The 24,669-nt window shown below is 42.1% G+C and overlaps 1 pseudogene; it reads right to left on the reverse strand.

Annotated features, from left to right (window-relative positions):
• Positions 1-1,734: 1,734 nt before the first annotated feature.
• LOC141048330 (uncharacterized) overlaps positions 1,735-24,669 on the reverse strand; it is a 29,777-nt pseudogene continuing 6,842 nt past the window's right edge.

A 24,669-nucleotide genomic window follows, 5' to 3' on the forward strand; every position in this document is an offset into this window, starting at 1 on the left:
CTGAAATCTAACCTTGACGTCTGAGGCTTCACAGGTCTTCCTCCTCTAGTTATCCAAAATTCTAAAATAGCATGGTTGCTTCCTCCTAGGGTTCCAGCCACTTTTACCTCCTCAACCATTTCCTCCCTGTTTATAAGGATTATATCCAAGGTAGCAGTTCCCCTTGTTTTCTCCCCTACCTTTTGGAAGATAAAGTTTTCAGCAAGAGAGGATAAGAATTTCCTTGACCTGTTAGTTTTGCCTGAGAGAGATTCCCAACAAATGTCAGGATAGTTGAAATCTCCCATGACAACTGTGTCATATTTTTTGGAGAACTTGGCCATTTGATGCAGAAAGAGTTCATCCATATCTTCAGCTTGCACAGGTGGCCTGTAGTAAATGTCCACAATGGTGTCCTTTCCATTGTTCTGTCCTTTTATTCTTACCCAAACAGTTTCCACAGAACTCCCAGTCTAACATACAATGTGACACCTCCTCCTCGTTTATCGAGTCTGTTTCTAGCAAATAAGTTGTATCCTTCTAGCCTTGTATTCCAATCATGTGTATTGTCCCACCAAGTTTCAGTGATTCCAATGACATCATATTTCTTTTCCTGCATTAGAAGTTCCAATGCTCCTTGTTTGTTGCCCATTCTATGTGCATTAGTATAGAAACATTTTAGTTTGTGATTGGTTTCTCTTTCTCCAATATTTTTGTTATTTAGATTCTTTTATCATTGTTCTTCTTTTCCACTTCTAATAGCAGAGTTCTCAATAGCATTTGACAGATGTATGGCTTTTTATGGCCTTTTGCTTCCCTTCCCACATTTTTCTAGTTTAAAGCCTCCTGGTGAGTGTAGCAAGGCAACTTCCAAATACATGTTTTCCAGTCTTTGTAAGGTGCACTCCATCTCTAGCAAGTAGTCCATCGTATAAGTAATTCACCGTGATCCAAAAATCCAAATCCTTGCTGACGGCACCGTCAACGTAGCCAGTTGTTCACCTGCAGAATCGTATTCCACCTCCTTGTCCCATGGTCATCCATTGGCCATCCACTCCCTCCAGCAATGGGTAGGTGGAGAGTGGCTGTTGATCTAGTATTTTGCACCTGTGTCACCAACATCTTGCTATATGGGCTGGCTGCACCCTGTAGTGCATTTGTTCTAAGATCTGGGCAGGTAAGCAGTGCTGCCTTTTTGTTCTGCTGTTTAATTTGAATCTTTGGAGGCATTTAGGCTTCTTTTGTGGCTTTGCTAATAGTTTTTTGACTTTTACATATGGTTTTATTTCATGAGGAGCACATTATAGCTCTTAATAGTTTTAACAGAATAGGGGAATAGTTCCTTCCACAGCTTCAAAAATATTACTATCAATGAGGAAAAGAAAAATTCTACCACTTTTTAGAGTGGCTAAGGATATAACCCATAACAGTGTGTACATCCCCTATTAGCAGGGGCTGGTTACTCACTATATGAGGAAAAAGGGGAGACATATGCCCTGTGATAAGCATAGTTCTCAAATTGAATTCCAAATGAGTATAATGCACCTTAATCACGCAAAAAAAATCAAAGTGGGAAAATTACCTCAATTCAACATGACCATATAAATCCAGTTTTATTGACATATGTGCAGAAAAAGCAATAAAAAAGAGACAAAGCAATATGCTATATTAATATATAGAGATAATTGTACATTATTCAATTTATGCAGATCTTCATGAATAGGGTAAGTCATGAACCATGATTCTTGAATAAATCTAGATTTCATAGCTTCTCTAGAAATAGAGAGAGATACAAATTAATATCATCATAATTATTATACTCCGAAAGGGGCAAAACCCACAGGAAGACATGGGAGAAAATACGCAATCAAACAATTAAAGGACTGTTTGTAGTTTAAAATCCGCATTTAGCCCATAGGGTCTCAATGTGTTTAATTTCCATAACCACTGAAGTTCCCTAGTTTTTTAAAGCTTATTCCTGTCACCCCCCCATCTCAATGGGGGTATATGATCTATAATACAGAGCTTTAGATTTTTTTCTGTGTGACCTTGTTCCACAAAATGTTTCGAAACCGGTGAATCCATTATCTTTTTTCTTATTCTGTATCTGGGGTGACTTACACGGGTTTTGAAGCCCCATGTGGTTTCACCCACATACCACAGTTTGCAAGGACCTTCTAATAGGTAAATTATAAAATCACTTGAACAAGTCAAATAATATTTAATGGTAAACCCTTCCTTGGTGACCGGGTGATAAAAAGAATCACCTTTTACCATATTAGTACAATTTATGCATCCAAGACATGGATAAAAACCAACTCTAAGAGCCTGAGATGGGTTAAGGGTTGGATTTTTGCTAACATGAAACAAAGGCTTCGTGCTAAAACACATGTCGGGATCTAGCGTAAGACCAGAAGGAGGAGATGTCTACAGGTATTTAATTACATCTACATTGAGGCTATTTGCCGATGTTGTAGAAATGCTGCGGAAATGTCCACAGTATTTCCGCAACTCCCTGCCACAGGTAAAACACATGCGGAATTCGCATGTGTTTTCCCGCAAAACACAAGCGTTTTGCAAGCATTTTTAGCTTGCAGAATGCTTGCGCTTTTCCAAGCGATTTGAAGCATCGCTTGGAAAAGTGATTGACAGGTTGGTCACAGTTGTCAAGCATAGTGCTTGACAAGTGTGATAAACGTTTTACTATTGATGCTGCCTTGCAACAATGACCTCTGATGACATAGCATCACGCGAAACTACTACGTCATCAGAGGTCATTCGCGCAAAGCATCCCTGGGAACGGAAGATGCTGGTAGCGTGGCTGAGAGACGGGAGGACTCCGGGGGCCGACAGAGGGTAAGTATATCCATATTTTTTATTTTAATTTTTACAGGAGTATGGTACCAAGGGCATAGAGAAGAGTCTCCTCTCCTCCAGATCCTGGGTACCATCCGCACAGGAAGCTCTCACTTTACGCATGGTGAACATAGCCACATGCGTAAAGTGAGCATTTCAAAGCAATTCTATGGTGGTGGAATCACCACTATTCCCAGAACTAATGGACATGCTGCAGATTTTACCGCTATGTGATTCCGCATAAAATCTGCAGCATGGGCACAGCAACTGCGGAATCCCATAGGATTGCATGGGAATGCGTTTTTAAACATATTTTAATCATTTCTGCTGCAGCAAAAACGCGATGGAAATGCATAAAATACGCAACGTGGGCACACAGCCTTACAATTGTGCTTAAAAGTTTACATACCCCAGCATAATTTTTGCTTTCTTGGCTTTTTTGTCAGAGAATATGAGTGATAACACCAAAACTTTTTCTACACTCATGGTTATTGGTTGGGTGAAGCCATTTATTATCAAACTACTGTGTTTTCTCTTTTTAAATCATAATGACAACCCAAAACATCCAAATCACCCTGATCAAAAATTTACATACCCCATTTCTTAATACCATGTACTGCCCCCTCTAACATCAGTGACAGCTTGAAGTCTTTTGTGGTAGTTGTGGATGAAATTCTTTAATTTCTCAGATGGCAAAGCTGCACACTCTTCTTGGCAATTAACCTCTAGTTCCTGTAAATTCCTGGGCTTTCTAGCATGAACTGCGCACTTGAGATCTCCTCAGAGTGGCTCAATGATATTGAGGACAAGAGACTGAGATGGCCACTCCAGAACCTTCACTTTGTGCTGCTGTAGCCAATGTCAACTTGGCCTTGTGTTTTGGATCATTGTTATGTACCATGCGCTGCTTACAGGCTGATGATTGCAAATTTGCCTCCAGTATTTGCTGATAAAGTGCTGCATTCATCTTTCCTTCAACTTTGAACAACTTTTGAGTGCCTTTGTAGCTCACACATCCCCAAAACATCAGTGATGCACCTCCGTGCTTTACAGTAGGAATGGTGTTCCTTTCATAATAAGCCTTGTTGACATCTCTCCAAATGCAGTGTTTATTGTTGCAGGCAAACAGTTCAATTTTGGCTTCATCACTCCAAATTACCTTTTTTGTGTATTGTAGGCAAGATACTTTGTGGCATTTGAACAGTAACAGCTTCCTTCTGGTGACTCGACCATGCAGCCCATTTTTCTTCAAGGGCCTCCTTATTGTGTATCTTGAAACAGCTACAGCGCTAGTTTTCAGAGAGTCCAGTATTTCAGCTAATGTTATTTGTGGGATTTTCTTTTCATCCCCCAAAATTTTCCTGTTAGTTATGGACAAAATTTTTGTTGGTCTACCTGACCGTGGTTTTGTTTTTACAGAGCCCGTGATTTTCTATTTGTTAATCACAGTTTGAATGCTGCTGACTGGCATTATCAATTCCTTGGATATCTTTTTGCATCCCTTTTCTGTTTTATACAGTTCAACTACCTTTTTCCACAGATTCATTGACAATACTTTTGCTTTCCCCATGACTCACAATCCAGAAATGTCAGTGGCTGGATGAAAGATGCCATAGTCTGTCTGGATCCCTGGAACTCACTTAGCTTTTATGCACACACTGATTGCAAGCAAACAGGTCACAGTTGAGGATATTACCTTTAGTAGCCATTCAAACCCATTTGTGTCAACTTCTGTGCATGTTATCAGGCCAAAATCACCACGGTATGTGAACTTTTAACGGGGTCATTTGGATGTTTTAGGTTGTCATTATGAAGCGAAAGCACAGTAGTTTGACAGTAAAAGGCTTCACCCAACCACTAACCATGAGTAGAGAAAAAGTTTTGGTGTTATCATCCACATTCTCTGAAAAAAGGCCAAGAAAGCAAAAATTCTGTCAGAATATATAAACTTTTGAACACAACTGTAGTCTTTTTTTATTGTCAAGCAAATAAAAATAGGACAAGATAACTGAAAACTTCAGTATGCATAACTGTTCATCCCCTAAAGTCAGTACTTTGTAGAGCCTCATTTTGCACCTATTACAGCTGCAAGTCACTCTGGAAAAGTCTCTTTGAGCTTTCCATATCTTGCCACTGGGATTGCTGTCCATTCCTGAAGGCAAAACTGCTCCAGCTCCTTCAAGTTAGATGGTTTGCTCTGGTAAACAGCAATCTTAATGTCTGACCACAGATTCTAAATTGGATTAAGGTCTGAGTTTTGACTAGGCCATTCCAAAACATTTACACATTTTCCCTTTAAACTACTTTAGTGTTGCTTTAGCAGTATGCTTTGGATCATTGTGTTGTTCGAAGTTATTGAATCTTTGTCCCAGTCTGAAATCACTAACAGAGTGATACAGGTTTTTCTCAAGAATATCCCCGTGTTTTGCACCATCTGTCTGCCCTCTGACTTGGGCCATTTTTCCTGTCCCTGCTGCTGAAAAACATCCCTACATCATGTGCCTGCTGCCTCCACCATGCTTCACTGTGGGGATGGTGTTCTTTGGGTGATGAGCTGTGTTGGTTTGGTGCCAGATATAGTGTTTACCATGTTAGCCAAAAATTTAAATTTTAACCTCATCTGACCACAGTACTTTCTTCCATACATTTGGGGAGTCTCCCACATATCTTTTTAGCAAACTCAAAATGAGCCTCACAATTAGAGTTGAGCGATACCGTCCGATACTTCAAAGTATCGGATCGGAATGGTTCGGCCGATCTTAAAAAAAAGTATCGGTATCGCCGATTCCGATACCGGAAGTCCCATTCAAGTCTATGGGACTTCCGGTATCGGAATAAGAAAAACCCTGTTTTTGCCTTGTACAGCCTCTCTGGGGTCTGTACGGGCCTTTCGGGGGGCTGTGCCGGCCTGCCAGGGGGTCTGTGCAGGCTCCGGTGGTCTGTGCCGGCCTGCCGGGGGGCTGTGCCGGCCTGCCGGTGGTCTGTGCAGGCTCCGGTGGGCTGTGCCGGCCTGCCGGGGGGCTGTGCTGGCCTGCCGGTGGTCTGTGCAGGCTCCGGTGGGCTGTGCCGGCCTGCCGGGGGGCTGTGCCGGCCTGCCGGTGGTCTGTGCAGGCTTCGGGGGTCTGTGCAGGCATCGTCCGATGGGACTACAAGTCCCATCGGGCGATGCCTGCTACCATGACAGTGATTGACACATTAGCCAATGATGGGACAGTAGTAGTCCCATCATCCGGCTAATGTGTTGAATGTAAAAAAAAAAAAAAATTACATGCTACATACATGCTACATACATACAACATGCATACTACATACATGCTACATTCATACTACATACTACATACATGCTACATTCATACTACATATATACTACATGCAACATACATACTACATATATACTACATGCATGCAACATGCATACTACATATATACTACATGCAACATACATACTACATATATACTACATGCATGCAACATGCATACTACATATATACTACATGCAACATACATACTACATATATACTACATGCATGCAACATGCATACTACATACAGTCATATGTAAAAGTTTGGGCACCCCTATTAATATTAACCTTTTTTCTTTATAACAATTCTGGTTTTTGCAATAGGGAAATTTCCCACGCAGCAATGGCATAAAGTGAGACTAGGGACTTTTTTTTTTTAAGTGGCGGAGGAATACAGTGCGGAAGGATACCTACCTTCCATCATTGGATTCCTGCAGCCCATAGAGAACGGCAGCATCAGCTGATGCTGCAGTTCTCTACCCAAGATCGTCGTGGGACACACTCGTGGACTGCTTCGGATCGTGGGTGAGTATTTTTGTGGTTTGTTATGTTAATATTTATTCCGTAAAAGACAATGGCTTCGGGGAACAATGTGACAAGTATTGGTAAGTATGTTACTCTATGTTATATGTACTGTATGTCTATGTATGTATTGTATGAATGTATTGTATGTAGTATGTATGTAGTATATATGTGGTATGTATGTAGCATGTAGTATGTATGTAGTATGTATGTAGCATGCATGTAGCATGCTGTATGTATGTAGCATGCATGTAGTATATATGTAGTATGTATGTAGCATGTAGTATGTATGTGGTATGTATGTGGTATGTATGTAGCATGTAGTATGTATGTAGCATGCATGTAGTATGTATGTAGTATGTATGTAGTATATATGTAGTATGTATGTAGCATGTAGTATGTATGTAGCATGCATGTAGTATATATGTAGTATGTATGTAGCATGTAGTATGTATGTAGCATGCATGTAGTATGTATGTAGTATGTATGTAGTATGTATGTGGTATGTATGTAGCATGTAGTATGTATGTAGCATGCATGTAGTATATATGTGTTATGTATGTAGCATGCATGTAGTATGTATGTAGTATGTATGTAGTATGTATGTGGTATGTATGTAGCATGCATGTAGTATGTATGTAGTATATATGTGGTATGTATGTAGTATGTATGTAGTATGTATGTAGTATGTATGTAGCATGCATGTAGTATATATGTGTTATGTATGTAGCATGCATGTAGTATGTATGTAGTATGTATGTAGTATGTATGTGGTATGTATGTAGCATGCATGTAGTATGTATGTAGTATATACACTCACTGGCCACTTTATTAGGTACACCATGCTAGTAACGGGTTGGACCCCCTTTTGCCTTCAGAACTGCCTCAATTCTTCGTGGCAGAGATTCAACAAGGTGCTGGAAGCATTCCTCAGAGATTTTGGACCATATTGACATGATGGCATCACACAGTTGGCGCAGATTTGTCGGCTGCACATCCCTGATGCGAATCTCCCGTTCCACCACATCCCAAAGATGCTCTATTGGATTGAGATCTGGTGACTGAGGAGGCCATTTGAGTACAGTGAACTCATTGTCATGTTCAAGAAACCAATCTGAGATGATTCGAGCTTTATGACATGGCGCATTATCCTGCTGAAAGTAGCCATCAGATGCCTGTTCTTAGCTGAGAGGAGTGGTACCCAGTGTGGTCTTCTGCTGCTGTAGCCCATCTGCCTCAAAGTTCGACGCACTGTGCGTTCAGAGATGCTCTTCTGCCTACCTTGGTTGTAACGGGTGGCAATTTGAGTCACTGTTGCCTTTCTATCAGCTCGAACCAGTATGCCCATTCTCCTCTGACCTCTGGCATCAACAAGGCATTTCCGGCCACAGAACTGCCGCTCACTGGATTTTTTTTCTTTTTCGGACCATTCTCTGTAAACCCTAGAGATGGTTGTGCGTGAAAATCCCAGTAGATCAGCAGTTTCTGAAATACTCAGACCAGCCCTTCTGGCACCAACAATCATGCCACGTTCAAAGGCACTCAAATCACCTTTCTTCCCCATACTGATGCTCGGTTTGAACTGCAGGAGATTGTCTTGACCATGTCTACATGCCTAAATGCACTGAGTTGCCGCCATGTGATTGGCTGATTAGAAATTAAGTCTTAACACACAGTTGGACAGGTGTACCTAATAAAGTGGCCAGTGAGTGTATGTGGTATGTATGTAGTATGTATGTAGTATGTATGTAGCATGCATGTAGTATGTATGTAGTATATATGTGGTATGTATGTAGTATGTATGTAGCATGCAGTATGTATGTAGCATGCATGTAGTATATATGTAGTATGTATGTAGCATGTAGTATGTATGTAGCATACATGTAGTATATATGTAGTATGTATGTAGCATGTAGTATGTATGTAGCATGCATGTAGTATATATGTAGTATGTATGTAGTATGTATGTAGTATTTTTTTTTTTTTTTTTAACATTTAACACATTAGCCGGATGATGGGACTACTACTGTCCCATCATTGGCTAATGTGTCAATCACTGTCATGGTAGCAGGCATCGCCAGATGGGACTTATAGTCCCATCGGACGATGCTTGCACAGACCCCCGGACATCAGCACAGCCCCCCGGCAGGCCGGCACAGCCCCCCGGCAGGCCGTTACAGACCCCCACAGGGTGCACAGACCACCGGCAGGCCGGCACAGCCCCCCGGCAGGCCGGTACAGACCCCCACAGGGTGCACAGACCACCGGCAGGCCGGCACAGCCCCCCGGCAGGCCGGTACAGACCCCCACAGGGTGCACAGACCACCGGCAGGCCGGCACAGCCCCCCTGCAGGCCGGTACAGACCCCGGGCAGTCCACACAGCCCCCCGGCAGGCCGGCAGAGACCCCCGGAAGGCCTGAAATGACGGCGCATCATGATGCGCACACACCGCGCATCATGATGACGTCATTTCGGCTGTCAATCAACTTTGAACTTCCGATTCCGATGCCGACTTCCGATATTGAAAAAATATCAGAAGTCGGTATCGGAATTCCGATACAGCAAGTATCGGCCGATACCCGATACTTGCGGTATCGGAATGCTCAACACTACTCACAATGTTTGTGCGTAAGTAAACGATTTTTTATGCCCACTCTTCTATAAAGGTAACCTCTATGGAGTTTATGGCTTATTGTGGTTGTATGGACAGATACTTGAGTCTCTGCTTTGGAACTCTCCAGCTCCTTCAGGTTTATCTTTGTTTTCTGTTCTGCCTCTCTGATTAATGCCCTCACCCAGTTTTAAACATCAACACAGCTGTTTTAAGTCTCAGTTAATGATTATTTTTCCACCTACATAAGAAAATGATGATTATTACTTGTGTGATGTAATTGTTTACACGTACACCTGACTATAATCTTACAAAATTGCTCACTTTGTGCAAGTGTGTCTAGAATAAATGCTCATTTGATTTGCAAATGGTTGTCACATGAAATAAAGATTTGATTTCAATTTCTATTTTTTACATTGACTTTAAATTTTGTTAATTGATAAATGTAAACAATTAACTTTTTATTTTTTAAATCATTATTATTTTACAGCAATTGTTCCACTGAACTAAATTCTAATCAAATATTATTAAAATCCACATTTGCTAAAATATAGATTTTTGTAATTTATTTTTGCTTGGAGTCAGCAAAATGGTATTCGCTGGCAGGCATTTTGTTGAACTGTAAAGCGCCATCAAAGGGTTAGAAAAAAACCTTACCACTCTTTTCTATGGCCCTTCTGCTCTTCATTGCATCTTCTTGTCACCTCCTAGAATGCTGATTTCCCAGGGCCCTCATGATAAGCCTAGGTTTCTGGGGCCCAGGACATTTCCACACATGCGCACACAACGTCACAGCGTACCTTGTGAAGTTGTGATATCTTGTCTTTAAAGAGAATCTGCTAGCAGAATTTTGTTATGTAATCTGTAGAAAGCAGGAGATAGAGTCTGAAACTCAGAATTCAGGGATGTGTTACTTGTTAAAGTGCGTGCCATTGTTTACTAACTGTGAAATACTTATCACTGAGAGATTAACATTGCCAGACATTGACAATTCTCCCTCCTGTGATAAGTGCCTCACTGTCTATGGACTTTGTACCTGGAGAACCTGGTATGGGTGGGGTTAGCATCCTCAGCTCTGCTTCATTCTAAATCTAAAAGCTCTTCATTCTAAATCTAAAAGCTCTGGTTATGTCAGAACTGCTGCACCCAGTATACTAAATGATACATCGATGGATTCAACTTCTCTTACCTACATTATGCTGCTCTCAGATGAGGTTGCAAAAATTTGCTGACAGATACCCTTTAAGTGTGCTTTTGCAGATCTGTCCTGAGCATCATCACATCTGAAAGTCCCTGTGTAACATGAAGAGATCTGGGGGTTCTTCATTCACGGCGGTGATAAAAAGATATAACAAGGACTGGAGGGTGAAATATAACTATTTTGCTTTTTGCATGTTAAGTTTATCATGCGATAGGGTCTGGAGAGAACCCATTACATAAAAAGGGGCATTCATTTTGAAGACAATAACTTCTCTACTAATTAAAGTATAATCTGCACAAGCACATACATTTGAATTTTGCCTGATTTGCTCATCTCTGGTATGTCACCCAGAAAAATGCCAGGTAAACTGATTAAAAACTGCAATTTTATTGAACACAATGTATATAAAAATATAAAAGAGTAGCAAATTAACAACTACAGGTACAACCATCAATAGGTGATTACATTCGGGAAATTGTATAATACATTGGGCTTTATAAATCCATATCCAAATAAAAAAATCAATCTTACATCCTACTGTGCACCTATATTACTCAACAGTACGATGAATCAATAACATGGACATATACTGTATAGCATTTTTGTAAAGCTTTTTCTGGGTGCTATACTATTTTTTGCTTTATGGCCTGAATATACAGGATAATTATTGGTGTGTTCATCTCTGGTATGCGTATACACTAGATGGTGGCCCAATTCTAACGCACCAGGTATTCTGGAATATGTATGTTAGTTAGTTTATGTATGAAGATGTAAGAATAAGGCAATGAAGACATAGCCTTTTCGGTGAAAAATATATCTATTATCATTAAATGATATTGCTCATAGAACTTAATACAACTGAACAAAATTATTAAACAGATTATCAAAATAGATAAACTATTACATGAATATGTAACTGTATTTAAACAAATTATCCGACGAAGGAAGTACATGGACACTATAATAGATTTGTTCACAATAGCAACCTAAAATATTTTTGTAGAATACATTTCTTGTGAATACTTTTTGACTATGTATAAGTAGCTTTCCTTGTAAAGGGGTATCAAGAACCTGTACCTTGACGTTGGATCTCATTTTAACTCTTGAAAATGCAACGTAGAGTTGTCCATGGCGAAAAACGGGCTCTGGTAGATATATGCCAACACGGTGTAGAGTTTGACCTTGTGACTTGTTTATTGTCATGGCAAATGCTGGTTTGATTGGAAACTGTCGACGCCGAAGCCTAAATGGAAGACCGGTGTCCGAAGGACATAAATCAATGCGTGGAATGAACACTTCATCTCCTTTTGCAGATCCAGTGATAACTTTTGCTTGAATTACGTGGGAATGAAGTTCAGTAACAATAAGGCGAGTTCCATTACATAGACCATTTTTTGTATTTAGATTCCATAGCAACATTACGATTGTTCCAACTTTAAGTTGTAGTCTGTGGGATGGCATTCCTGATGGCATAAGACTATTTAACAATTCAACTGGATAATGCTCTCATTCATCTTCATTGTCTACATCCACCGAATCATCACTTTTGTACAACTTATACTCTCCAGGCATTCTATCCATTACACGGTCATTTAGCACAGCCACGACTGTTATGAATGAGTCACCGTAGGAGGCAAAAACAGAAATGCTAGCTAAGTCCAGAAAACCAGAGAAGTTGGCAGCTATCGGATTGCAGACCCCTGAACCTATCAACACAACTAGCAGTAGCCGTGGGGGGTTCCTACGATGCCCTAGACCCCTCGATCACAGCCGGAGGACTATATAGCCTAAAGACAGAAAGGGAAATCTAAACTGCCCCAGAGCAGACCCCAAAGCAAAAGGCAGCCCCCATCATATAATGACGGTGAAGCAAGAAGAAAGAACACTAACACAGACAGAAAGATAGAATGAGCAAAGACGGGGCCCAAGCTAACTAAATAGGAAAGGACAGGAAGGCTGCTGTCTGCAATCCGTGAAAAACCCTATGAAAATAAGAGCCAATAGACTGACAGTGAAAAAGGCCCTGAAGACGCTAGGCTTCAAAAAGACTATGTCAGTACTCAGGAATATTCTGAAGACAGAGCAACCGGCAAAAGGAGATTCAGCTCACCCCAGCAGGGAATGGCAGAATCCAGAAAAGCAAGGCAAACAAAAACAAAACACAAATGCAAAAAGGCAAAGCAGAAAACTTAGCTTTAGAGGAGCAGGAATCAGACTGGTCTCCTAGAAGTCCACAGAGAAATCACCCGCAGGGCAGAAGGGCGTCGGCAGCCTTATATCCAGTCCGTGACTCCTCCGAGCCAGTCATCATCATTAGGCTCAGGTGCCTGATAATCAGGCTCATTACCTTCCTTTACCAGAATAGGGAGTTCACCAGACCTCAGTGACGAAGGGGAAAATGAACTCACATCAGTACCTCCCCCTTGAGGAGGGGTCACCGAACCCTCAACCACGCCACCAGGGCGATCAGGGTGAGCCCGATGAAAGGCATGCACCAATCTTTTGGCATGAATATCAGAGGCAGAGACCCAGGAATTATCTTCCTGACCATAACCATTCCACTTAACCAAATACTGGAGTCTCCGTCTAGCCAGACGGGAATCCAGTATTTTCTCTACCTCATATTCCATGTTACCTTCAACCAATACAGGGTCCGGAGGTGCCACCCCAGGAACAACTGGTTCAACAAACCTCTTCAACAAGGACTTATGGAACACAATATGGATTTTAAATGTGACAGGAAGAGACAAACGAAAAGAGACCGGATTAATAATCTCCAAAATCTTGTAAGGTCCCATAAATCTAGGCTTAAACTTAGGAGAAGCCACCTTCATAGCAATATTTTTTGATGATAACCACACCATATCACCAATCTTAAACTGGGGACCAATGGTCCTATGTCGATTGGAAAACCGCTGGGCCTTTTCCTGGGAGAGAGATAACTTATCCACCACTTGGTCCCAGATCTGGAGCATTCTCTCCACCACAGTGTCAACACCTGGGCAGGCAGAAGGCTCCACCTGCCCTGAAGAAAATCGAGGATGAAACCCAAAGTTACAAAAAAAAAGTGACATCAAAGTGGCAGAACTAGCTCTATTATTTAAAGCAAATTCGGCCAAGGGCAAAAATGAAACCCAATCATCCTGATCAGCGGAAATAAAACATCTCAAATACGACTCCAAGGTCTGGTTTGTTCTCTCTGTCTGCCCATTGGTCTGAGGGTGAAAAGCAGAGGAGAAGGACAACTGAATTCCTTGGAACAGAAAGTCCTCCAAAATCTAGACACAAACTGAACTCCTCTGTCAGATACAATGTTCTCAGGAATCCCGTGCAAGCGAACCACCTGTTGCAAAAACAGGGGCACCAACTCAGAGGAAGACGGCAACTTAGGGAGTGGTACAAGATGAACCATCTTAGAGAACCTATCACAAATCACCCAAATAACAGTCATTCTTTGAGAGACCGGCATATCAGAGATGAAATCCATTGAAATATGGGTCCATGGCCTCCTGGGGACCGGCAAAGGCATCAACAACCCACTAGAGCGAGAACAAGATTTAGACCGGGAGCAAATCACACAGGACTGCACAAAATTCCTGACATCATGAGACAAGGTGGGCCACCAAAAAGAGCGACTCACCAGATCTCTAGTACCAAAAATACCTGGATGACCAGCCAATGCAGAGCAATGAACTTCAGACATCACTCTCTTCTTCCACTGGTCAGGAACATACAACTTTCCACTGGGACAACGCTCAGGTTTGTCCTCCTGGAACTCTTGCAGAGCAAGTCTCAAATCGGGCGCGATGGCAGAAAGAACTACCCCTTCGCCTAAGATGGTAGCAGGCTTGGTCATCACAGGAGAATCAGCAAAGAAGCTCCTAGAGAGGGCGTCTGCCTTGACATTCTTAGTTCCAGGAAGAAAAGAAACCACAAAATCAAAACGTGTAAAAAACAAGGCCTACCTAGCCTGTCTAGGGTTCAAGCGTTTAGCCGACTCTAGGTAAATCAAATTCTTGTGGTCAGTGAGGACCACAACTTGATGTTTAGCTCCCTCCAACCAATGTCTCCACTCCTCAAATGCCCATTTCATGGCCAACAGTTCCCGATTCCCCACATCATAGTTACGTTCAGATAGAGAGAACTTTCGGGAAAAGAAAGCACAGGGATTCATTTTAGATGTTACAGGATCCTTTTGGGACAAAACAGCTCCTGCACCAATCTCAGAAGCATCCACCTCTACCTGGAACGGGAGTGAGACATCAGGTTGCCGCAAAACCGGGGCGGAGGTAAATCTTCGCTTCAGCTCCTGAAAGGAAGCAACAGCCTCCGGAGACCAATTCAACACATCAGCACCCTTCTTAGTCAGATCAGTCAATGGCTTGGCAATACTAGAAAATTTTGCTATAAATTTCTGATAAAAATTAGCAAAACCCAAAAACTTCTGGAGGGCCTTCAAAGAAGTGGGATGAACCCAATCATAAATGGCCTGTACCTTGGCCGGGTCCATTTCAATAGTTGACGGAGACAAAATAAATCCCAAAAATGAAATCCTCTGTACTCCAAAAAGGCATTTCGATCCTTTGACATACAGGGAATTCTCCCTCAAGATCCGGAACACAGTCCGAATATGTTCCACATGAGAATCCCAATCCTTGGAGAAGATCAAAATATCATCCAGATAGATAATCAAAAATTTATCGACAAAGTCTCGGAAAATATCGTTCATGAAGCACTGGAAGACAGAAGGGGCATTAGTGAGCCCAAAAGGCATCACCAGGTACTCAAAATGTCCCTCCGGAGTATTAAACGCCGTCTTCCATTCATCCCCATGCTTAATGCGGATAAGATTATACGCCCCCCTGAGGTCAAGCTTGGTAAACCAGCAAGCACCTCTAACTCTAGAGAATAGATCCGAAATCAGGGGTAACGGATACTGATATTTAATAGTAATTTTGTTGAGGGCACGATAATCAATACAAGGCCTTAAAGAACCATCCTTTTTGGCCACAAAAAAAAACGGCACCTAAGGGTTAAGAGGATGGTCTAATATGACCCTTCTCCAACGCCTCCTTAATATAGGATCGCATAGCCTCGTGCTCGGGTACAGATAAATTGAAGAGCCGACCCTTGGGAAATTTACACCCTGGGCTCAGTTCAATTGCACAGTCGTAACTCCTATGAGGAGGCAAAGATGCAGACTCATTCTCACTAAATACATCATAAAAGTCCGCCAAATAGTCAGGAACATCATGCGACTGAGGAGAGGTGGAAAAAACCGGAGCCTCACTAAAGGCACACCGACAATCCCAACTCACCACAGACACAGATTTCCAATCCAAAACTGGATTATGAATTTGCAACCAGGGAAACCCCAGAACAACGGCATCATGCAGACCATGCAACACCAAAAATCTGCAATTTTCTTGATGGTCTGGGGCGACCCGCATGACCACCTGGGTCCAAAACTGAGGTTTATTTTTAGCCAAAGGAGTAGCATCAATCCCCCTCAAAGGGATAGGCGTCTGCAGAGGTGTCATCGGAAATCCACAACGTTTAGCAAAATCCAAGTCCATTAGGTTTAGCGCTGCTACCGAATCCACAAAAGCCTTGGCGGAAAATGTGGACAGGGAGCAGATCAGAGTAATTGCCAGAAGAAGCTTAGGTTGAACACCACCAACAGAAAACGTGTGTGCAAAGCGTTTCTCTCGTTTAGGACAAACAGAAATAATATGCGAGGCATCTCCACAGAAAAAACACAGCTTATTACTAGAGTTGAGCGATACCGTCCGATACTTCAAAGTATCGGATCGGAATGGATCGGCCGATCTTAAAAAAAAGTATCGGTATCGCCGATTCCGATACCGGAAGTCCCATTCAAGTCTATGGGACTTCCGGTATCGGAATAAGAAAAATCCTGTTTTTCCCTTGTACAGCCTCTCTGGGGTCTGTACGGGCCTTTCGGGGGGCTGTGCCGGCCTGCCAGGGGGTCTGTGCAGGCTCCGGTGGTCTGTGCCGGCCTGCCGGGGGGCTGTGCAGGCTCCGGTGGGCTGTGCCGGCCTGCCGGGGGGCTGTGCCGGCCTGCCGGGGGGCTGTGCAGGCTCCGGGGGGCTGTGCCGGCCTGCCGGGGGGCTGTGCCGGCCTGCCGGGGGGCTGTGCAGGCTTCGGGGGTCTGTGCAGGCATCGTCCGATGGGACTACAAGTCCCATCGGGCGATGCCTGCTACAATGACAGTGATTGACACATTAGCCAATGATGGGACAGTAGTAGTCCCATCATCCGGCTAATGTGTTGAATGTAAAAAAAAAAAAAAAAAAAAAAAAAATTACATGCTACATACATGCTACATACATACAACATGCATACTACATACATGCTACATACTACATACATGCTACATTCATACTACATATATACTACATGCAACATACATACTACATATATACTACATGCATGCTACATTCATACTACATATATACTACATGCAACATACATACTACATATATGCTACATGCATGCATACTACATATATACTACATGCAACATACATACTACATATATACTACATGCTACATACATACTACATATATACTACATACATACTGCATACGAAATACATACTACATGCTACATACATACCACATACATACTACATACATACTACATGCTACATATATACTACATATATACTACATGCTACATACATACTACATATATGCTACATACATACTACATACATACTACATGCTACATACATACTACATATATACTACATACATACTACATACATACTACATGCATGCTACATACATACTACATATATACTACATACATACTGCATGCTACATACATACTACATGCTACATACATACCACATACATACTACATACATACTACATGCTACATATATACTACATATATACTACATGCATGCTACATACATACTGCATGCTACATGCATGCTACATACATACTACATACATACTACATGCTACATACATACCACACATATACTACATACATACTACATACAATACATTCATACAATACATACATAGACATACAGTACATATAACATAGAGTAACATACTTACCAATACTTGTCACATTGTTCCCCGAAGCCATTGTCTTTTACGGAATAAATATTAACATAACAAACCACAAAAATACTCACCCACGATCCGAAGCAGTCCACGAGTGTGTCCCACGACGATCTTGGGTAGAGAACTGCAGCATCAGCTGTTGCTGCCGTCCTCTACGGGCTGCAGGAATCCAATGACAGAAGGTAGGTATCCTTCTGCACTGTATTCCTCCGCCACGTAAAAAAAAAAAGTCCCTAGTCTCACTTTATGCCATTGCTGCATAAAGTGAGACTAGGGACTTTTTTTTTTTAAGTGGCGGAGGAATACAGTGCGGAAGGATACCTACCTTCCGTCATTGGATTTCTGCAGCCCGTAGAGAACGGCAGCAACAGCTGATGCTGCAGTTCTCTACCCAAGATCGTCGTGGGACACACTCGTGGACTGCTTCGGATCGTGGGTGAGTATTTTTGTGGTTTGTTATGTTAATATTTATTCCGTAAAAGACAATGGCTTCGGGGAACAATGTGACAAGTATTGGTAAGTATGTTACTCTATGTTATATGTACTGTATGTCTATGTATGTATTGTATGAATGTATTGTATGTAGTATGTATGTAGTATATATGTGGTATGTATGTAGCATGTAGTATGTATGTAGTATGTATGTAGCATGCATGTAGCATGCAGTATGTATGTAGCATGCATGTAGTATATATGTAGTATGTATGTAGCATGTAGTATGTATGTAGTATGCATGTGGTATGTATGTAGCATGTAGTATGTATGTAGTATGTATGTAGTATATATGTAGTATGTATGTAGCATGTAGTATGTATGTAGCATGCATGTAGTATATATGTAGTATGTATGTAGCATGTAGTATGTATGTAGCATGCATGTAGTATATATGTAGTATGTATGTAGCATGTAGTATGTATGTAGTATGTATGTAGAATGTAGTATGTATGTAGCATGCATGTAGTATATATGTAGTATGTATGTAGCATGTAGTATGTATGTAGCATGCATGTAGTATATATGTAGTATGTATGTAGCATGTAGTATGTATGTAGCATGCATGTAGTATGTATGTAGTATGTATGTAGTATGTATGTGGTATGTATGTAGCATGTAGTATGTATGTAGCATGTAGTATGTATGTAGCATGCATGTAGTATGTATGTAGTATGTATGTAGTATATATGTAGTATGTATGTAGCATGTAGTATGTATGTAGCATGCATGTAGTATATATGTAGTATGTATGTATGTAGTATGTATGTAGTATATATGTAGCATGTTGTATGTATGTAGCATGCATGTAGTATATATGTGTTATGTATGTAGTATGTATGTAGTATGTATGTAGTATGTATGTGGTATATATGTGGTATGTATGTGGTATGTATGTAGTATGTATGTAGTATGTATGTAGTATGTATGTGGTATGTATGTAGTATGTATGTAGCATGTAGTATGTATGTAGCATGCATGTAGTATGTATGTAGTATTTTTTTTTTTTTTTTTTTAACATTTAACACATTAGCCGGATGATGGGACTACTACTGTCCCATCATTGGCTAATGTGTCAATCACTGTCATGGTAGCAGGCATCGCCAGATGGGACTTGTAGTCCCATCGGACGATGCTTGCACAGACCCCCGGACATCAGCACAGCCCCCCGGCAGGCCGGCACAGCCCCCCGGCAGGCCGGTACAGACCCCCACAGGGTGCACAGACCACCGGCAGGCCGGCACAGCCCCCCGGCAGGCCGGTACAGACCCCCACAGGGTGCACAGACCACCGGCAGGCCGGCACAGCCCCCCGGCAGGCCGGTACAGACCCCGGGCAGTCCACACAGCCCCCCGGCAGGCCGGCAGAGACCCCCGGAAGGCCTGAAATGACGGCGCATCATGATGCGCACACACCGCGCATCATGATGACGTCAGGCTGTCAATCAACTTTGAACTTCCGATTCCGATGCCGACTTCCGATATTGAAAAAATATCGGAAGTCGGTATCGGAATTCCGATACAGCAAGTATCGGCCGATACCCGATACTTGCGGTATCGGAATGCTCAACACTACTTATTACGCCTTCTGAACTCCTGACGTTGCGCCCTAGACAAAACTCTATCACATTGCATAGGTTCAGACGTCTGTTCAACCGGTGGCAACACCTCTCGTGCAATCCTGTGTTCACGTAAACGCCGATCAACCTGAATGGCTAATGACATAGAATCGTCCAGACCAGAGGGAACAGGCAATCCCACCATAGTATCTTTTACGGCTTCTGACAAACCCTTCCGAAAGAGAGCAACCAAGGCATTATCATTCCAGGTAGTAAGGACCGCCCACTTTCGGAACTTTTGACAGTACAACTCTGCATAGTCTCGACCCTGGTTCAATGCCAACAGGGTCTTTTCAGCCTGATCAATAGCATTAGGTTCGTCATACAACAACCCCAAGGCTTGAAAGAATGCGTTCACATTAGTCAGAATAGGATCATCTGGTTTCAAAGAAATCGCCCAATCCTGGGGATCGCCACGCAGCAAAGAGATGACAATTTTAACCTGCTGCGCGGAGCTCCCTGACGAGTTAGGCTTCAAGGCAAAAAATAATTTACAATTATTTTTGAAACTCAAAAATTTAGATCGATCCCCAAAAAATACATCAGGTGTAGGGCTCTTTGGTTCAACAGCATGCGAACGAGCAAGGTAGGCGGAAATTCCCCGCACTTCCGCAGCGAGCTGCTCCACACGATCAGACAATTGCTTTATTTCCATTGAGAGAAAAAAAAAATTTCCCCCTACGGCCTCAGAGATATAGAGGAAAGAATATACACACTTTTTTTTTATTTTTTTAAACACAATTCTTTCCTGCTATTGAGTACCCTAGGATCTGCGGTATGGCGGGTGATTCTGTTATGAATGAGTCACCGTAGGAGGCAAAAACAGAAATGCTAGCTAAGTCCAGAAAACCAGAGAAGTTGGCAGCTATCAGATTGCAGACCCCTGAACCTATCAACACAACTAGCAGTAGCCGTGTGGGGTTCCTACGATGCCCTAGACCCCTCGATCACAGCCGGAGGACTATATAGCCTAAAGACAGAAAGGGAAATCTAAACTGCCCCAGAGCAGACCCCAAAGCAAAAGGCAGCCCCCAGCATATAATGACAGTGAAGCAAGAAGAAAGAACACTAACACAGACAGAAAGATAGACTGAGCAAAGACGGGTCCCAAGCTAACTAAATAGGAAAGTACAGGAAGGCTGCTGTCTGCAATCCGTGAAAAACCCTATGAAAATAAGAGCCAACAGACTGACAGTGAAAAAGGCCCTGAAGGCGCTAGGCTTCAAAAAGACTATGTCAGTACTCAGGAATATTCTGAAGACAGAGCAGCCGGCAAAAGGAGAGTCAGCTCACCCCAGCAGGGAATGGCAGAATCCAGAAAAGCAAGGCAAACAAAAACAAAACACAAATGCAAAAAGGCAAAGCAGAAAACTTAGCTTTAGAGGAGCAGGAATCAGACTGGTCTCCTAGAAGTCCACAGAGAAATCACCCGCAGGGCAGAAGGGCGTCGGCAGCCTTATATCCAGTCCATGACTCCACTCAGCCAGTCATCATCATTAGGCTCAGGTGCCTGATAATCAGGCTCATTACCTTCCTTTACCAGAATAGGGAGTTCACCAGACCTCAGTGACGAAGGGGAAAATGAACTCACAACACACGACATTGTTCATGGTACAGAGAATTGCATAGGAAGAGGCCCTGTCAACACTGCTTTGATCATCCACATCAATTTCAACATGTTGTCCAAAAACATCACTTACGATGTAGTCAGTGCGCAACATGTCTTCTGGTATTTCAATAATGTCTTCGCCAAGGTTGTATTGATTACTAAGTTCACCATTACCAAGTTTAATAAGCCAGTTGCTGTACTCTGGGTCAGAAGATCGCATGTTGGTAATTAGTTGGAGTTTAGTAAACTGTTTCCAAAGAGCGGCCATTTTTAAGCTGCACTCATCTGTTCTTCTTCCATTTGTGATGACTGGAAGGCATTGTCTAAAATCTCCACCAATGACAAAAACTTTACCTCCAAACGGAATTTTATTTTTTTCCGCAACATTTGTAGTCATTACTTCACGCAGAAGTCTGTCAATTAAGGTCAAAGCGCATTTTGGAGCCATGGTGCACTCGTCAAGTATCGAAAGATTAGCATTGTTTAACTGTTTTTCTGCAGATGTGTCTTGTTTTATTCGGGAAACAGAGATTTCATTGACTGGAACTGGTATCCTAAAGATTGAATGCATAGTGCGACCTCCTTGTAAAAGATTTGCTGCAATACCTGTTGTAACCGATGGCAATACCACTTTTCCCAAACGTCTAACGTAATGCATTAAAACTTCATAGACGTACGTTTTACCGCTCCCTCCTGGACCATCAATAAAGAAACATTTTGGCCTTGGATCTGCTTTGTTTTCTATAGCACTCACAATAATGTCATATGCAATGCATTGTTGTGCATTTAATGAGTTTCTTGTCTCTGTTGCCAACAATAATTTTGAAGATTTGTCATACTCTGGAACTTGTGTAACTTGAATTGCAGGCTGGGGCAAAATACATTTTGAAAATGTTTTACCATGTAGTAGTAAGACATTTTGGACATCTTGCATGGCATAAGATTCGCAATTTTGATAATTTCCACTTCTGTTGTGAAGACGTAAGCAGTAATCTTTGATTATATGTTCTTTGAAATTTGTCCAAAGTTGAGCCGGATTTGTAGGCGGGCCAAATACGCAGATGTAGGCAAACAATTTGTGAAGTTGCTTAGGCATATGTAGGGTAACTGCATCTTCTAAAGTTAGTGTCCACACAGTATCATCCAATAAAAGTCCTAAAGCTAAAGCTGCAGCTTTAAATGTATCATGCAACACTCCGTTAACTGTTTTTAAATCGTCATAACTTGTCGCTCCTTTGACATGCAGTAATAACAGCCGAAGACAATATCTTTCTTGATTTGACACCAACAGTATACATGCATCCAGTTATACTGCTAAGTCCTCGTTGTCTTGGAATCCAAGTTTTATTCCAAACGTAATGCTCTGGAATCCCTCGATACAAATACTGCCTTGCGTTTTCATCACGTTGGTTTAGGAAAAACCATTCTATTAATGTTGATGTTGTGCTTAAAGTTTTGGACATATCTTCAACTTGAGCATCTTCAAAGAAATAAAGCTGCTGCTGATTTGGTAAATGAATAGCTAAATGTATAATGGCAGGGGACTGTGAATGCATTTGAAAAGCAAATATCCTCCAAACAGCTTCTGGAGCACTTACATATCTTGAGTCCACAAAAGTTGATGATTCATCGTGATTGACTGTTGTCTGTTGTATTTCAACGTTAGCTTTGTCATGCCCCTTGTAGATGTACTTAAAAAGATATTTTACGCTTTTTATTAAAGCACATATTTCTACGCTGATATGACAGTTGTAGCATTTTAATAAGTACCGGTTGTATGGGACTATCTATGAGTTATTTTTATTTTTTTTGTTGTGAATAGAGATGAGCGACTTTGCCTTTTTTCGGGTCGAGTCGGGTTTCATGAAACCCGACTTTCGCAAAAGTCGGGTCGAACGAAATCGGCCGACTATAGGGAAAAGTCGGAGGCCGACTGAAACACGATACCCAATGCAAGTCAATGGGGAAGCAAAGTCGGCAGGGAGTGGAGAACATTAAACACACCTACAGTGCTCATTTCAATGCCAAAAACGTCAATTCTTATAACTGAAGCTTGTCAACCTTAATTTACTTCCTAATAATAGATACGCATTGAAAACTGGGGGTTATTTGGCTAAAGTTGTGGGGGGGTTGGGCTGGCTCCAGGTTTTCGTGTGCCCTGGGCCAAAGAGTGTCAGTGCGCCCCTTTAACACATGCCACAACTCATGATGCTCCGATACACCACAGAAATATAGGTATAGTACAATGACACACACTTCACTGCTTACATGAAATGACTGATCTATTTTAAATTGTACAATAGCTCAAAAACAGGACAGTATATTACTCCATACAGTGTTATGGCCACCACATTGTGCGCCATACAGCATAATGAGCCCCATATATTTCTCCATACCAAATTTGGACATATCTTCAACTTGAGCATCTTCAAAGAAATAAAGCTGCTGCTGATTTGGTCACATGTAATGTTCCATACAGTATCTGATGAGCTCCACATAATATAATGGGCCCCATTTGTAATGCTCCAGTGTATAATGTGCCCCTTAGATGCTGCTCTAGTGTCTGATCTGCCCCATTTACAATGCTCCAGTACATGATGGGCCTCATGGATGATGCTCCAGTGTATCATGGGCCCTAATAATGCTCCATATATAATGGGCCCCATTTGTAATGCTCCAGTGTATAATGTGCCCCTTAGATGCTGCTCCAGTGTGTGATCTGCCCCATTTACATTGCTCCAGTACATCATGGGCCTCATGGGTGATGCTCCAGTGTATGATGGGCTCTAATAATGCTCCTTATATAATGGGCCACATTTGTTATGCTCCAGTGTATAATGTTTCCCTTAGATGCTGCTCCAGTGTGTGATCTGCCCCATTTACATTGCTCCAGTACATGATGGGCCCTATTTTTAAATAACCTAGGCATGGTATGTGAAAAGAGCTCCATGGAGTAATCTGAGGTGTGTGCTTCCACAGCCTTCACTTTTGGTGTGGGTGAAGGACACAAGGAAAGTGGTTGCTCCTGACCAGAAGCCTGCAGTTACGACTCAGTGGTTGCATTTTTCACAACTTCAGAATAGGAGGTGATAGAGCTGGAGGCTGTTTCAGCAATGTAAGCCACAAACAGTTCCTGATACTGCAGCTTTAAAAGCAGTCTACCTACTCCCAGAAAAGGGAGCCTTCCAGGCCTTCCAGAGCTACACCATGTTGCTGGCCCAACACCTCCTGCCTTAGCTGCTATTGTGTTTTTGACACCACCAGCAGATGCACCACCACCACCATCAGTACCATGTGGCCCTCCATGCCCCATCCGCGTCCTCTTCCACCATACTTCCTCATGTTTTTGAAAATGGACCCAAAATACCAGCAGATA

The sequence above is a fragment of the Dendrobates tinctorius genome, unplaced genomic scaffold, assembly GCF_039654945.1.
Source record: "Dendrobates tinctorius isolate UK_male_01 unplaced genomic scaffold, ASM3965494v1 ptg000134l, whole genome shotgun sequence".
NCBI classification, from domain to species: Eukaryota; Metazoa; Chordata; class Amphibia; order Anura; family Dendrobatidae; genus Dendrobates; species Dendrobates tinctorius.